Source organism: Nannospalax galili, unplaced genomic scaffold, assembly GCF_000622305.1.
Source record: "Nannospalax galili isolate Female #2095 unplaced genomic scaffold, S.galili_v1.0 scaffold999, whole genome shotgun sequence".
Taxonomy (NCBI): Eukaryota; Metazoa; Chordata; class Mammalia; order Rodentia; family Spalacidae; genus Nannospalax; species Nannospalax galili.
The window spans coordinates 3,048,990-3,065,122 of NW_008344824.1; the positions used below are offsets into that span (position 1 = coordinate 3,048,990).

General features: G+C 38.0%; 1 long non-coding RNA gene across 3 annotated transcripts in view; it reads right to left on the reverse strand.

Moving 5' to 3' along the window:
• Nucleotides 1-16,133, reverse strand: part of Dph6 — a 207,851-nt gene that overhangs the window by 89,805 nt on the left and 101,913 nt on the right. For 2 of the 3 annotated variants that reach the window (XR_003850786.1, XR_001872620.2), the window contains exon 5: nucleotides 2,429-2,547. This is a non-coding gene — a long non-coding RNA (diphthamine biosynthesis 6). Of the gene's footprint in view, nucleotides 1-2,305; nucleotides 2,548-16,133 lie in introns of those variants that run through there. The other variant, XR_003850787.1, reaches the window with a different exon arrangement.

The window sequence follows — 16,133 nt, forward strand, 5'->3', positions numbered from 1 at the left end:
TTTGATTTCAAAACATCATAAACTCCTGAGGTATACGTTGTACAGATACACACACAGACACACATCATTTGACAGAAAGAAAAACCAGGACTTCTCAAGGGAAAAGATGTTATGTGTCTGGGATGGAGAATGTACAAGATGATGCCATATGTTCACAGTAGCACTATTTATAATAGTGCCGAATTGGAAACTAGTGGTATGTCATCACTAGCAGAGAGGACAATTAAATTATACATATACTTCTGACTAATTCTGAAAGATGATCAACTATCATTTATGTATGTTGCTCTGGGAAAGGAAATGGTTACCAGGAGAAATAAAGACAATTCTTATGGAATTTATGATGTAATAATGTTTTCATTCAATCTCATGATTGCTGCACTCATAAAATCAAAATTAAATATTTCTAAGAGGCTAGTTTTTTTTAATTCAGTGACAAACTAGTTCTTTAAATGGCATTAGAAAGAAAATCCTTTAAATAATAAGCTGTTAATGTGAAAAACTCATAAGTAAACTGGTACATGCAAGACAGCAAGATTACATAATTATCAGGAATATATTTTACATGTCTATGTAGAATTGATTTTCCTCTACCATACCAAAGAAAAATGGATCTCCTCCTACCATAGAAGAGTTTTACTGTTTAAATTCTTTTCAGACAGTTTTAAATGGATATGTGCAGCTTGGAAACCTGCATTACACAATATGTAAGCTTCTTTATTTTTAAAGAGGCTATGCCCCTCAGTAAAGTTTGCTTCAATTTTTTTTTTTTTAAAAATAAACTTCTTTGGGGTGGGGGGTTCAGCGACCCAACGGATAACACATTTGACTATGGATCAGAAATATAAACTTGATGCATGCAAACCTATAGGTAGTCAACAGAAAGCATACGTTGTAAATGTTAAAATCAGAGCTATGCTCTTGTTCCTTAGATATCAAGGATAAATTTATTCAGTTTTACTCTTCACTCAAAAGTTTAATGTCACTAACTCATCATTTCTATTCCCCTCTAGAGAAACACATACAGAAATGAAGACACAGATACTCGTTAAAAACTATCACAAAGGTGGCAATGACAAGCTCTATGGCTCTTTCCTTCCAATAAGGTCCTAATACAGTGCAGCATTTGGTAGTAAAAGATACATAACATCTTTCAGAAAGGTATATGGTAAACCAGTACATTATTGGGCCATCATAGAAAGTCTAAGAGCTATCGAGAGTCATTGAAAGGAACAGAGTACACTGCATAGATTCATACATAACCTCATACAACAAATACTGCTTTTATGAGGACTTTAATCTGAGAGCTGCTTAGCTGATCTTTCTCACAAATGAAAAGACAACATCCTGTCACTCTTTCTCATTTTAACAGCTAAAGAGATCAGCTGCACTTCCCCTAAACAAGCATTTTATTAAAGACTACCACTCAGCTTCAACATGAAGAGAGAAGCATGGTGTTTACCAAGTAATGTTATGAGCTGTGCACTCCTCATGTCTCTTTAAGTGCTGTTTGAAAAAATGGGAATTTGCCTTTGAAGTAATTTTCGAGATCAGTGAGGTGAATACTCTGAAAAGAGGTACACATTTTGGCCTCAGAACCTGAGGCTTCAGGATTTTCCCTGAAATGGGTTCATGAATTAAATGGATTGACCTCAAACATGCATTCAAAATGAATACAATAAAAAAAGAAAGAAAAAGATGAAAAAAGAATACAATTACAAAACTTTAAAACAACAAACTCAGTGTGTTCATATATAATATTTATATCTGAATAGGATGATCACCTGCCTGTTGCAGGTCTGTGTTAACTGTCAAGTCATACTCCCTCAGATATGATTTTTTTCCATTAATAATAAAAAAATCACTGTCCTATTTATTATGACACCACAAAGAAAACAATTCTATTTTTGTAATATTAAAATATAGTCATGGTGGCCTATACCTTTAATTCTAACATCAAGGAGGCAGAAGCTGGTAGATCTCTGTGAGATCCAGGCCAGCCTGGTCTACATAGTGAGTTCCAGGCCAGCTGAACAACAGGGATACCATGAAATTTATATAATGAAAATACTTTGGTGCCAATTACATATTTTAAGAGGCTTTAAACTAACAAAAGATTCCCAAAAACTGATACATTTTGTTTTACATGAACATTAATTGCAAGTTACATAGGTATTTTAAAAAATACAATAATATTTTTGCAGTCAACTATGTATTTAATATAAGATGCTTACTATTCTTCATTTTGGCAAACATTCAAAGGCCCATTTAAAAACATTCTCTTTTTTTCACTTTTTACACAGTGTTTACTTAATTTCTTCAATGTGTGACTCCATATTTTTATATCTAAATCATTAATTCTTCAGTGCTTATTAGTAGCCTGAGATGCTATAGCAGACAGCTTCTTTTTGAAAATTTGGCTACATACCCAAAGCAGCTACTTTGATGATCACTGCTTGAATGTTAGATGCTATCATCTCCCGCAGCAAATCTTCCTGGTTCCTCTGCCAAAGGTAAGCTAAAAGCTGGATATTAAGCCGTTTACATCTGTAAGTAAAAAGAAAAAAATCAAATGACATGTTATTGTTCCAGACTTGGAACTGTTTAAAATCTTAAACATAACGCTTCTTTTAATGATTTTAGCATTTAAAATTCTTTCATGAGCCTTAGGTAACCTTATATTTACAGACAAATATCCTAGTTACCACTCATCAAAGAAGCTCATTTTGCACCAGTCAGAGACCATTACAAAGTACCACAACTAGTCACACACAGACATTATCTATGAATTGCCCAGGCCTAAGGGACAGATCTACAATGCAACCTCTATGTCCTTCCACCATGAAGAACAGGGATAAAGAAGAGGACTCTAATGAATCTCTCAATTCTCATTAATGAAGCTCCCTCATAAGAGAGGACCAGGAACACAAAAGGTCACAAATGGCCAAAGCATAGAAATTAAGAGTCTGCAGAATGGTAGTGCTTGGACAGGACTCCTATATTAAACTTCACCCACTCAGGATTCAGGGACTATTGTGGAAAAAGGGGCGGAAAGATTGTAAGAGCCAGGGAGAAGGTGCATGACCATATGGAAACAGAATCCTACAAGTTCCCGGGACCCTGCTCATACTATTCTATGGCAATGGTAGCAGCATATGCAAGTCCCATGCAAATTTAGCAGACAAAAACACAGTATAGAACTGGGGAAATAAACAGCAGAAGGAAATATTGGCAACTGATTACTGCTAGGCGAGGAAGAGCTGATCTTCCCAAAACAAGGAAGGCTACATAGGCTGACTAGACCTCAGTGGTTGGACTTACACTGGGGAAGATCTGGGGACACTAACTTGATACAGCGGGCCTTAACAGGGATGAAAGAGTATATAGGCTTCAGTGGGAAGGCTATGGGAGGGTGCCAGTGGGGACCATAACGACCAGCATGGTAGACTACCTCTATTGGTGCAATAGTGACATTGTTATCTGGAGGGTAATCAACAGTTATCTAATTGGACTTAAAGTCCTCTCAATGGGAGTGAGCTCATTGGTGGCACTATAAACACAGCCAAATATACATGGCTGGAAAGGACATAGATCCTAGAGAAAACTCTACCTCTGTCATACCTCTAGACAAATGAAATTTCTTACCATATGATAAATATGATGGATTCTTATATTTACATACAAGCATACCATACACTATTCATCAAAGAAGCTTCTTTTTTCAACAGATGGAGGCTACTGCAGAATTCCACAACTGGTCAGGCACAGAATATATGTCTGAGAGATGCCCAAGTGACACTTCTACTATAGAACTTCTACACCTAGGACTCATGGAACACAGAGGAAGATGGGTAGAGAGAAAACTAGTGCATCCCTCAATTCTTACCAGTGAAGCTTCCTTGAAACACAAGAGAGTGTGGTACACAGAAGGCCACATCTGGCCAAGCTTTAAAGAATAAGAGACTGCAATGTGTATATCCCTATATTAGGACTCCTATATTGAACCTCACCTACCCACGGCTCGGGGACCATTACAGAAGAGGGGGTGGACAGACTGTAAAAGCCAGGGCTGGTTCATGAACACAGGGAAGTAGAGGCTTTCAGGCCACTGGAAGCTTGCACATGTGAACTTGTGGCAATGGTGGCATTGAGCACAGGACCCATGCCAACTCAATTAAACAAGGGCCCAGAGGGGAGGAAAGAAATGGGTGTCAGGCCAGCCCTAGATTGAGAACTACTGGAGACTGATTGCTACTGGGAGAGGGAGAATATGCCTTACTTATGATCTCTAGATGGGTAGACTAGACTCCCGTGAATCAATTTGCACCGAAGGACATCTGGGTACAGATGCTTGACTGGATAGAAGTTAACATGTATGGCAGAATAGAATACATGAAGTCCAGTGAGGGGATGTGGGGCCATGAATTGGGGAGCGGGTCTAAATTTGATTGAGCTGTTAATATGAAATTACAAAAGCTCAATAAAAATTATTTTAAAAAATATGAAATTCTGAAAGCCACAGGCACATGGATGGAACTGGAAAGAATCATCTTGACTGAGGTGACCTAGAAAGAAAAATGTTGCTGTTGTCTCTCATAGGTGGATTGGATAATAGCTTTGAAATCCTAGATATGCATGTTTCAATTTGAAAATCCAGAAAAGTCATGGAAGGGGAGAGGGGTTGCTGAGAGGGGTGGTAGAATGCAAGGATATGAAGGAGAAAGGGAAATATTAGAATAAGAAGGGTTAAATGGGGTGGGGAATGGGAGAACAAGGCACAAGGAGGAGTATGGGGAGGGTTAAGTAACATTAAAGATCACTAGAAAAAGCTATACAGAAGCCTACCTCTATAGAAGCTTCTCAAAGTATATACATTATAAAAAGAGATTGAAAGGAGTTATACGAGGGGGATATTGGCTCTGCTACCCATCATAGGCTAAGAAAATAAAACCGAATGCCAAGAATGGGCTCTATCTCTTGAAGCTGTTGACCAGGAATCCCATTGACCCTTATACACTACTGGCCATTGTCCATGTTCTTGTTTACCCACCAGAACTTGACAGTAAGATTATACTGCTGAAGACAGTACATACATGAGCTGTAGAGCAAATAAAGAAAAATCAAGTTGGTACTGATATTGACTTCAGAGTCTCATCTCTACTGGTTACCTTTCATAGTGATAGAAGGTGCTATACATGCTACCAGAAGGTAAAAATAATCAACTGTACCCAGCCATGAATCCTGTAAACTACAATAACAACTGCCTGGCAAGACAGGCCCACCGGAGCAATAGTGGCATGAATATATCAACCACTCTATACTTGAACTTCAGGTCCACTTCATAGGATGGAGCCTATACCTCAGAATGATATCTGGCTTAGGAACCTGAGGCTAGAAAGGTCACAGGGCATAGGGGAAAACCTAATACTAGCTTTCTACTAAATAGTTGTTATATTAAAGTGACTCCTAATAATTTATTATTATAAATTAATAATAGATTAACATCTCTCAACTCTCACCAGAGAAGTTTCTTCATACAGCAGATGGTGATTAACACAGAAACCCACAACTGGTCAAGGTGCAAAGAATATAAGGCTGCAGAGTGCTTATCTCTGAAGAGGAAACCTGTATCAAACTTCTGCCTCCCAAGGCTCAGGAATCATTGTGGAAGACAGGATGGAAAGAATGTAAGAGCCAGATGTGATAGATGATCAAAGAAATAGAGTTTTCCAGTCCAATGGCCAGTGACTCATATGAATTCACAGCAATGCTGACAGCATACACAAGACACATGCAAGCTCAAATCAGACAAAATCCCAGCACAGACATGGGGAAATAGTTAAGAAACCCCAACCAAACCTAAGGAATTATGGATGTTGGGAGGGGGAGAGACAGTCTCTTACAGGGATGGGATTCTTGGTAAGTTGACCAGGCTCCAATGGATGGACCCATGTGGAGGGACATGCAGGGACATAAATCAGGCTCTATAGGTTGTATTGTATATATACTGGAGTATAATTAATTGGGTGGGGAGCAGAGGGGCGTGGTGTATGAAAATTGCAAAAACTCAATAAAAAATTTTTTTAAAGGAGTGTTCAGGGTCCCGCTCTCATGTCCCTTTAATTCCCTGGGCTGCACAGCTTCTGCTGATGCCAACACCTTTCCTGGGTAAGTCCAGTGGTGGCTCCTTTGGCTCCACCAGCCTCATTCATCCTCCCAGCTCCCCCTCCACATCTCTCCTCCTAGCCTGGGTACTGCTCCCATTGCTTCTCATAGCATCCCAGACACTGGGGCTAAGGTCATGGCCAGAGCCACTACTGCTTCCTGATCCTTTGCATCCAGACCAACCCAGTTCCTCCCTGCAGTACCCAGAAACCCTCTGGGCCTGGCCCTGCCCTCACCTTCCTTTACTTCCCTGGGCTGCAGAGCCTCCAGGCTTCCTGGTGCCAGCACCTTTCCTGGTCCCCAGGAACCTTTGGGCTTGGTCATGCCCTCACCTCCCATTGCTTCCCTGGGCTGCACAGTCTCCAGGCATCCTGGACCCAGCACCTTTCCTGGTCCCCAGGAACCCTCTGGGCCTGGTCCCACCATCAACTCCTTCTTATTTCCTGGGCTGCACAGCCTCTGGTGTCCTGGTGCCCGCACCTTTCCTGGGTAAGTCCAGTGGTGCCCACTGCACCTTGACTCCGCCAGTCTCTTTCAACCTCCCAGCTCCCCTCCTACCCTGGGTACTGGCCTATTTCTTGTCCGGGAACCAGAGACATCTGGACTGACCTCTAGGTCCAAAATCCCCACTGCTTCCTGATCTCTTGATCCAGACCAACCCAGTCATCCCAGAAGACCCGAGGAGCCCTCGGGTACTCTTTCTTCGGCCACCTTGCTTTGCATCCCTGGGTGGAACAGCCACCAGCTTCCTGAGATGAGTACTTTTCTTGGGCCCTGCTCCCAGGCCAAGCCCAGACCCAAATTCCTGAGGGCAGCATCTTCCTCAAGGGATCCAGTCCTTAGGAGAAAGCCTGAGAGCATCTGAGCCTCATCTCACTTGGGCCTCTGTGGGAAATCCTGTAGACAAAAGCAATTTGGCCACTCCAATATAAAATCAAAAGAGAGAACCCGAAGCCTAGACCAACCAGCTTTTCATCCCAACAAGTAAACCACAAAGGCACATAAAGTTTACAAAAAGAAGCAGACCTAAGCTCAACAAAGAAAGGCATGAGTTTCATACAAGAATCAGAAACTACAAAAGAAATTCACATGTCAAAGTCACAGAGAAAAAATAATAACATGAAAAACCAAAATAACATATCCCCACCAAATACCAATAGTCCCCTAGAGGAGTACAATGAGAACCCCCTGGAGATAATGCAGGACATGGAACTCAAAAGAACAATTACAAAACACAAAGAAATGAAAGAACTGAAAGAAGATAGGAATAAACTTCTGAATGCATTCATAAGAATTAGAAATATTGAAGAATACTCAGGCCGAAATGAAAAAGGAAGTGAAACACTCAATAAGCCAATTAGAAATGACAGGAGAAAGCCTCACCAATAGGATGAATGAAATGGAAAACAGAGTTCAAGACTGGAAGATAACGTGGATGAATTAGACCACTCAAACAAAGACCAGGAGAAAGTTAAGAAAACACAAGAAAGGAATATGCAAGAACTGTGTGACACCATATAAAGACCAAACTGATGAATCATAGGCATAGAGGAAGGAGAAGAATCTCAAGATAATGGTATGGAACGATCTTCAACAGAATTGTAGAAGAAAATTTCCCAAAATTAAAGAAAAACAAGCCCATACAAATACAAGGAATATACAGAACTCCAAATAGACAGGACCAGAAAAGAAATTCCCCATAGCACATCACAGTAAAAACACCAAACTTACAGAACAAAGAGACAATACTGAAAGCTGCAAAAGAAAAACAAAAAGTCACATATAAAGGAAAATCCATCAGGATTACAGCTGACTTTTCAGTGCAAACTATGAAAGCCAAAAGAGCCTAGACCGAAGTATTCCCAGTTCTAAATGACCATAGATGCCAACCAAGATTGCTTTACCCAGGTAAAATGTCTATTATAGTCAAAGAGGAAAGAAAAATCTTCCATGACATAAATAGGCTGAAAGAATTCATGTCCACAAAACCAGCCCTTCAGAGTTCTTGAAGCAATACAAAGAGCTGAAGAAAGGAACAACTACCCACAAGGGATTATGGAAAGTAATTAAATGATGATATAACTGTGAATATGCAGAGCTATATCAAGAATGTTAACAAAAATAAAAATGACAGGATTCAATACATATCTTTCACTAATAATTTTAAATATCAATGGACTGAACTCCCCTGGCAAAAGACACAAACTAGTTGAATGGATTAAGAAACAAAACCCATCTTTTTGTTGTCTACAAGAAACCCATTTCACTTTCAAGGACACGCACGACCTTAAGGTGAAAGGATGGAAAAAATATACCAAGCGAACGGTACTAAAAAAAGGTAGGCGCTGCAATCCTAATATCTGATAAAATAGACTTTATACTAAAATTAATCAGATGAAATAAAGAGGGCCACTTCATTCTGATCAAAGGAACAATAAACCAAGAAGATATTACAGTCATGAACATATATTCACCAAACTCTGGTGCACCCAACTTCATAAAAACAGTACTACAGGATTTTAAGACCAGATTAACCCCAACTCATTAATAGTGGGGATTTCAATACCCCATTGTCTCCATTAGTTAGGTCAACAGGACAGAGAATTAACAAAAAGTCATCTGAATTAAACAATACCATATATCAAATGGACCTAACAGACATCTAACGAATATTCCCCCCAAGCACCAAAGAATATCCTTTCTATTCAGTGCCCCATGGACCCTTCTCCAAAACAGACCATATACTGGGGCACAAAACAAACCTCAACAAATACAAAGAGATTGCAATAATTCCATGCATTCTATCAGACCACAATGCATAAAGCTTAAAATCAACACCAGAAGAAACTCTAGTAACCACATGAACACATGGAGATTAAACAACACACTCCTGAATGATGAATGGGTCAAAGGAGAAATTAAGAAAGAAATAAAAGTATTCCTGGAACTAAATGACAAGGACAATACAACACAACAAAGCCTCTGGGACACCATGAGAGCAGTCCTTAGAGGAAAGTTTATAGTTCTAAGTGACTACATTAAAAAAAAAAATCGCAAAAACACAAATAAATGACTTAACATTGCAACCCAAAGCATTTGAAAAGCAACAACATATGAAACCCAAACCCAGCAGACAAGAAGAAATAACAAAAATCGGAGTAGAAATTAATGAAATAGAAATTAAAACAATACAAAGAATCAATAAATCCAAAAGCTGGTTCTTTGAAAAGATAAACAAGATTTTTAGACCGCTAGCCCATTTAACCAAAAGAATGAAAGAGCACTTCCAAGTCAATAAAATCAGAGATAAAAGGGGAAACATCACAAGAGACACCAAAAAGATCCAGAACATTAAAACAGAGTACTTTAAAAACCTATATGCTAGTCAATTTGAAAACCTAAAAGAAATGGACGGGTATCTAAAAGCATAAAGTATCATAAAGTATCTTGGTATCTAAACCAAGAAGAGATTAACAGCTTAAACAGGCCCATAACACAAAAAGCTCAGGACCAGATGGATTTACAGCAGAATTCTACCAGACATTTAAAGAAGATCTACATCCAATATTACTTAATTTATTCAAAAAGAAATGGAGAGAGAACTTCCAAGTTCCTTCTATGAAGCCAGCATCACTCTAATACCAAAGCCAGGTAAAGATACAACCAAACAAGAAAACTAGAGACCCATATCCTTAATGAACATAGATGCGAAAATTCTCAATGAGATACTTGCAAACTGCATACAGACACATATCAAAAAGATCATCCACCATGATCCAGTTGGCTTTATTCCAGAGATGCAGGGATGGTTCAATATACATAAGTCAATAAATGTCATAAATCATATAAATGGGCTCAAAGACAAGAACCACATGGTCAATTCAACAGATGCAGGAAAGGCCTTTGACAAAATTCAACATGCATTTATGTTCAAAGTCTTAGAGGGAATTGGATTGGAGGGAACATACCTCAACATTATTAAAGCCATATATAACAAACCCACAGCCAACATTACTCTTAATGGAGAAAAACTGGAAGCATTCTCATTGAAATCAGGAACCAGACAAGGCTGTCCACTATTTCCACTCCTCTTTAACAGTGTTTGAAACTCTTGCAAGAGGAGTAAGACAAAAGAAGGAAATTAAGGAATAATAATTGGAAAAGAAGAGATAAAACTATCCCTTTTTGCAGATGATATATCTAAGTGACACCAAAAATGCCAAGAGAAAACTCCTAGAAATTATTAACATGTTCAGTAAAGTGGCAGGTTACAAAATTAATCTACAAAAATCTGGAGCCTTTCTTTATACCAATAACAAGCAATCTGAGAAAGAGCACATGGAAACGCTCTTCACAATAGCTTCAAAAAAAAAAAAAAAACAATAAAAATCTCAGAATAAAACTGTCCAAAGACATTAAAGACCTCTACAATGAAAAATTTAAATCTTTAAAGAGATTGAGGAAGACATCAGAAGATGGAAGGACCTCCCATGCTCATCGATTGGAAGACTAATATTGTGAATATGACCATCCTACAAAAAGCCATTTGTAGATTCAATGCCGATCAAAATCCACACATTTTTCACAGAACTGGAAAAAACCATCCTAAGATTCATATGGAAGCACAAAAGACCTCGGATAGCCAAAGCAACCCTGAGTACTAAGAGCAATGCTGGGTGGATTACTATACCAGATATTAAACTGTATTGCAGAGTCATAAGAAGAACATGGTACTGGCACAAAAATAGACCTATAGATCAAAGGAACAAAACTGAAGGCCCACATAATATTACATGCAATTTCAGCCACCTGATATTTGACAAAGGGGCCAAGAAAATTCACTAGAGGAAGGACAGCATGTTCAGCAAATGGTGCTGGCAAAACTGGACCTACACCTGTAGAAGAATGAAACTAAACCCCTATCGTTCACCTTGCACAAAAGTCAACTCCAAATGGATCAAAGACCTCAATGTGAAGCCTGAAACTCTGAAACTGTTAGAAGAAAACATTGGCAATAGCCTACAAGATATAGGTGTAGGAAAGGATTTTCTAAACCAGACATCAATTGTTTAGGAAACAAGGTCAAGAATCAACAAATGGGACCTCATTAAACTAAAAAGCTTCTGTACATCAAAAGAAGCAACCAAGGAAGTGAAAAGAAAACCCAAATGGGTGAAAATCTTCACCAGCAACACATCTGACAGAGGTTTAACATACAGAATATATAACAACTCAAAAAACAAAGAATCAAGACAGGAAGTAACCCAATTCAAAGATGGGCTAAGGACCTGAAGAGAGTTCTCAAAAGGAGAAATAAAGATGGCTAAGAAGCATCTTAAAAATGGTTCAACATCACTGGTAATTAGGGAAATGCAAATTAAAACCACTTTAAGATTTCATCTTACCCAGGCAGACTGGCTAAGATCAAGAGAACAAATGATACCAAATGTTGGAGAGGATGTGGGGAAAGGGGAATGCTCATCCACTGCTGCTGGGACTGCAAACTTGTTCAACCCCTATGGAAAGCAGTATGGAGAACTCTTAAAAAACTACAAATGAACTTACCATTTGACTCAGTTATACCACTCTTTGGCATATACCCAAAGAACTTATTCCATTCCAGAGACACTTGTACATCCATGTTTGTTGCTGCTCTTTTCACAATAGCTAAGAGATGGAAGCATCCTAAGTGTCCCTCAAATGATGAGTGGATAATGAAAATGTGGTTCATTTATATGATGGAGTTTTAGTCATCAGTAAAGAAAGATGAAATCATGAAATTTTCAGGTAAATGGGTGGAACTAGAAACTGTTATACTAAGTGAGGTAACACATACTCAGAAAAAAACCCAAAAAACAAAACAAAACAAAAACGACGTATGTTCTCCCTCATATGTGGATCATAGCACCAAATCCTGATAAGTGATTATGTATCCAAACATTAACTACAGGAACCAGAATAATGAAAAGGAACCAGGGAGATAAAGGAAAAGAAAGAATCTGAAAGAGAAGAACAGTAGGAAATAGGGAGATATGGATAAAAATGGGGTTATTTTAAGAGAAGTGGGGAGGAAAGGTTATACAAGGAACCTAGGGGATAAAGGGGATAAAGGGAAAGAAGGAGCTCAATAGAGGTGGGCCATAGGAGAAGAGTATTATCAAGGGAGAAATGGGAAGAACGGGGACACATTAAATGGGGAAACTATGGTGAAAGGTTTAGACAATGCGAGAGACAAATAATGCCTAGCTAGTTTTTTTTAAAAAAAAAAAAAAAAACAGAGGGAGCCATATTAGTCCAACAACCTACTGACAAATTATACATACAACTAGATCAAAGAATATATGTCTAGGCAAGGTTTATCTGAGAACATTTGGTCTTTGCCCAAGCTTCATCTACATGGCACATGGTTATTAAAAGTACCAGTCTGGTGGAACTAAACTTCTTTGATGTTTAACAGCCATATTTTGAGGCCTATACTAATTTGGTCAGAGGGACATAAAGAACAGTTTTTGCTCCTTGCCCTCCTAGGTCAACGAAGTTCGAGGGGAATATGAGCAGCTCTCACAATGTCATGTAACTGTGGTAAGTCATCTGTCCTCTTGATCAAGGAGGCTGTGGAAACCCCACCAGATGGACTTGAATCAGTGTCCAGTCTACAAAGAGGAGGGTCAACAAAGAGGAAACATTTCTTCCATGCTTCCAAGAGAAGCCAGCCATGGTTGATCAGGACCTTTGACTTATCTTCAAATAGAACTGGTAAAAGAAAGGAGCCAGGGACTCCTTCCAACCCATATGACCTCTGAGGAAGAGATCCTCAATTGACCTTAAGAGTAAAAATTAACTGGTTTTTTGGAACAATTGTAGGGTCTTAAACACCCAAAAGGAAAGTATAACCAAAGATTTAAGGGGTCAATATAATTTTTTAAGACTACATATGTATAGCTAAAGGCTACATAACAAGAAACAATGCCAGACAGGAGATACCTTCCTTTGAGTTGTTGACCAGGGTAACCCAAGAGACTCCTAGAGAGTAACCCAGCATAAAACTGGGAAAATGAACAGTAGACCCAAATCTTATCTAAAGGAATATTGACAACTGATTGTTGCTAGATGAGGAACAGCTGATCTTCCTAAAACAACAATCTCCAGATAGGCTGACTAGATTCAGCAGACGGACAAGCACTGGGGAATGGCTGGGGCCGACAACACAGTGGACAGTAACAGGGATAACAGAGTATATGGGCTCCAGTTGGGGGAGCAGGTATGGGAGGGTGCCATTTGGGAAATGGGTATACAGATGAATAAGATTGTTTCAGGTGATCTGTATGACACACACAACAAATAAAAAAATGACTTATATTTGAGCAGGAAGCATAAAAATTTACTTCATGTTAATTAGTAGGGGTGATAAACATTATCACTGAAATCTACCTGATGACTTTATAGCCATACTCAGGTACCAAAGATCAGAGTGTGACTAGTAATAATCAGATACATAGAGATTAGAGTCACATGTGCAAACATCTAATTGTTAGTAGCATTAAAAATGAGTCTTTCTGTAGGAAACAGTATATTTTAAAATGAAATGGAGATCTCTTTTTTAAAGGTTAAAAACTCATTCAATTTTATTTCTTATAGAGTTTATATTGAGTTCAGTATTATATAACTATATTAATTGAACTGTGAACCTAAAAATTTATAGCCACTTCTGAAAGAGATGTAATTCTTGCTCTGGAAATTGTTATTGAATATGTTAAAGCTGTTGAAATCCTTCTTCTAACCATGTGGTTATTTAGAGAAAAAAAAAGTGTTCAGTGCTAGAATGCTATGGATGGCAAGTGAATATACTACATATGTGTTACAGTTTGGATGAACCCAAACTGAAGGACATTTGAAGACACAAATTAGACTCTATAAGCCTTATTTATATAATAGAGTACATTAAACTGGGCAGGGGTCAATAAGGGGAGGGGATCTAAATAAGAGAATGAAATTGATTCCTTCCTTCTACCTTCCACGCATGGCCTGGCCTTTTAAAGCCTGTTTTCAATGAAGCAGACAATATGATTCTTTCAAAACAGATGAAGAGACTCATCTGCTCAAACCCTCCAGTGGATGCCATCACTCCAGTTTGAAATACCTGCATTAACTTTCATTAGGCTTTTATGATTTTCATTACAGAATCTTTCATTTTTAAATTTATTCCTAGAGAGTGATTTTTTTGGCAGCTATCATAAAAATGAGACTTCCTTTTTGATTTCTATTTCAAGTAACTGGCTACTGGAATACAGCAGTGATACTGATTTCTTTTTCTGGGTATATACTCAAAGAAAAAGAGCTAATTTATGGAAGAAATATCTACATCTCCACAATAACTGTAGTGTTGTTCACAATAGCTAACAGGAAATATCTCAAGTGTCCATCCACTGAGTGATGGATGTAGAAAATGTAGTAAACATAGTTACAATTTAGACTTAAAAAAGAATGAAATTCTATAATCTGTGAAAATATGGGTACACTTTGAGATAACTCTGTTAATGAAAAAAGCAAGGCACAGAAAGGTAATTATAACATGATCTAGTTCATACGTGGACTCTAAAATCATTGACCTCACAGAAAGTGCAAAGAGGAAACTGGAAGGAGAAATATGGAAAGCATGAACAAAGAATAGTAAATTACAGTTAGATGGGAAGAAGTTCTGTGTGCTACTGTACAGTACAGTGACTATGGATGATCAAAAAGCTAGAAGAAAGAATTTTGAAAGTTTTCACAATAAATAAATGGTAAATTGAATATGGCTTATATATCACACAATATGCACCTGTGGTAAAATACCACACAGAAATTATATACAGTGGTATAAACTATGTACCATTTAAAACATAATTTAAAAACTCTTGCAAAAGACCTAAATGAGTATTACGTGTATTGGTTTTCATACTTTACCATACTATTATGCCCTCACACTATATTGCACTCCTCACCTGCCCACTCTCGCCTGATGTGCTAGTTCTGTTCCTCTCCTCCCTGACTCCATGGCTTTGTTTAAGTGGCACTTTCTCTAGAAGGACTATAAATTTATTATTAAAGGTAATATGGATAATGTATGTAATGTGCTGTCTGGATAAAGCAAGCATTAAATGGTAGCCAAAGCCAAGTAAGTTGTCCCAGTCACATAGTAAGTGTCTGAGATCAGATGTGAAACCAAGAATAGAAATCTAAAGTCTTTCATCCCTGGGATCTGTAAGGGTTATATTTTAAAGTTTATCTTCTACCATCCTTGAATCTGTATGGCTGCTGGCTCACTAGTTCATCTACCAGATATCTCTCCAGATCTCTCCTTTCTTCATCTCTCACCTTTCTGACTTTCTCTCTCTCTCTCTCTCTCTCTCTCTCTCTCTCTCTCTCTCTCTCTCTCTCTCTCTCTCTAAGTCTTATGAAAATTTCCTTGTTAGTGTCTCGGAGCATCTATAGTAATGCTGAAGCAGTTAGAAATGCAGAAATGATAAAACTTACACAGCTCATGCAGTTATATGCGTGTTATCCATGCAATGGAATCCTATGATTCTAACTCTCTCCTCACTAATGTTTAATGCCTATTAGCAAACTAGGATTTCTAATATTTTTAATTAAAATTTTGTAGTTGAAAAATTATTTCATTTTTTTCTAGTAATAACTGAAAAATTATTGGCCACTGCTTTGCATATTTACATTTTCACTATGTTCAGAATAAGTTAAACTTTTGTCGATTTAGATTCTTGAACAGTTTCAAAATACCACAACTTAAAATTTCAGTGTTAGTAGCAAAAACAATGAGTTGTTAAAAACTCATTCAATTTCATGTCTTACAGGGCTTGTGCTGAGTTCAATATTGCATAACTGTATCAACTCAACTGTGAACCTAGAAACTTGCACCCATATGTGAAAGAGATGTACTCTTGCTCTGGAGTGTGTTACTGAATATGTTA